Here is a 2,268-nt window from a genome sequence, read left to right on the forward strand (position 1 = left end):
CCCAGCAACTTATAGATGAACCCCAGTGAACTTTCATTACCATGCTAAACTCTGGACACACCCTGGGAGGAGTTATCACTTCATTACCATAATACATGACCTATGTGCTGACATAATGACTCACTGCATCTGCACAACTGGGACCCCCTCCTCTATGTGCAATGATGCATCCTCTCCCATCTCCATCACCCATCAAACCCTTCTGTCACTTTCCATAAGGGAGACACTGCTTTGGAGAATGTGCCCAGTGCTTTCTTTATGTGTGCCAAGTAATAAAACTCATATTGATCAAAACCCACACTCTCATGGGGAGTTGTCTGTTACTCACCAGGTGGATGAACCCTGGTTTTTTTTCTGGGTAACAAATCTTACATCAATACTCACACCAGGGATATTGGTCTGTAGTTTTATTTTCTTGTATTATCTTTGCATATATATATACACAAACACACACACACACATATATATCTATATATACATATATAATTTTTTTTTTTTTTAGATGGGATCTTGCTCTATCACCCAGGCTGGAGTGCAGTGGCACAATCTTGGCTCACTGCAACCTCTGCCTCCTGGGTTTAAGCGATTCTCCTGCCTCAGCCTCCTGAATCGTTGGGATTACAGGCGTATACCACCATGCCTGGCTGATTTTTGTATTTTTAGTAGAGATGGGGTTTCACCATGTAGCCAGGCTGGTCTTGAATTCCTGACCTCAGATGATCCACTCGCCATGGCCTCCCAAAGTGCTGGGATTACAGGATTACAGGCATGAGCCACTTGCCCGGCACTTTTATATATTTAACTGCAAGTTTATATAAAAAATAATAATTGTTTAGCAAGCAGTTCATTAAATTCCTGAAAACGTTGACAGCTGATTCTCATGAGCCAATGTGAGCGGGCTCCAGTACATCTTGGCTAAACTTTGCATGTCTTTTGCAATTTAGGCCACAGTGAACTGAGTCAATTTCTCATCGTAATAGAACAGGAAATGAAGAGTATATGTGTTTGTAACTTACTTGGCAAAAAACTAGAAAACCGGAACAAATACCAAGCTGTGAATTATTTCCCAAATGCCTATCTGAATGCATCATCTTAACAGCATAAAATTCAGTCCTGGCCGGGCGCGGTGGCTCAAGCCTGTAATCCCAGCACTTTGGGAGGCCGAGGCAGGCGGATCACAAGGTCCGGTGTTTGAGACCAGCCTGGCCAACATGGTGGAACCCCACCTCTACTAAAAATACAACAATTAGCCGGGTGTGGTGGCACGTGCCTGTAATCCTAGCTACTGGGAAGGCTGAGGCAGGACAATCGCTTGAACCCGGGAGGTGAAGGTTGCAGTGAGCCGAGATTGCGCCACTGCACTTTTTAGCCTGGGCAACAGAGCCAAACTCCATTTTAAAAAAGAAAAAAAAAATTCATGGAAAAAACCTTCTAAATTTGGAGTTCAGAAAACAGTTTACATCATTCTTCTGGAAAAAAAAATTTATATCTAGGGCAAAAAGTCACACATTTGGGAGGTTTTCTGGACTTCTCATGAAATAGACAAAGGTATAATAACAATGCCAGGAGTAACAGAATTAACAGGACCAATTTCTTTAGGAACACAATAGGTTCCAAAAGGTTACCAAGTTACCAAGGAAGCTATGCTCAAACCTGTTTCCAGGCTTACTCCACATAGGAGTGGTGGGCTAATAGCACCTTTGGTGTCTGGCAGATATGTGTTTAAATCCTAGACCGCCAATCACTATCTGACCTTGACTGAATCCCACCTACAGTTATGGTGATAATCCTGATAATCCTAGAATCTGCTTAAAAGGGTTCTTGTGAGGATTAAATGAGATAATGACTATGCATAAGGTCTGTTAAATACTCCGTGATAGTTATTAGACTAGTTGTCAAGTTTTCCTGATAACTTCTCTCTCATTTTCCCTAAGGTTTTAGTGTTTACTCTTTTGTATCAGGTCACTTTGGGCCATTACAACATTGGTGGGGAAGTATATGGAAAAATGGAAATTTTAGAGGCCAAAAATTCCGGTTTTAGCTAAATGCCCTTATTTTAAAATGGACATAAAACTAATTTGTATTTTTTCTGCATCTCAGAGTTAATCTGGTCAAATAAGAGGATAAATGCTACATGGAAGTGCTTGTCACTTATGAACCCCAACGCAAGACTCGTTTAATTGTTCCCCAAGCCATTTATACATGTGCCTGTGGACAGCAGGTATACTAAGCAGATTTTGGGGACCCAGGCCTTGTTCTGTTGATTTC

This window comes from Symphalangus syndactylus, chromosome 4, assembly GCF_028878055.3.
Source record: "Symphalangus syndactylus isolate Jambi chromosome 4, NHGRI_mSymSyn1-v2.1_pri, whole genome shotgun sequence".
In the NCBI taxonomy this organism is placed as follows: Eukaryota; Metazoa; Chordata; class Mammalia; order Primates; family Hylobatidae; genus Symphalangus; species Symphalangus syndactylus.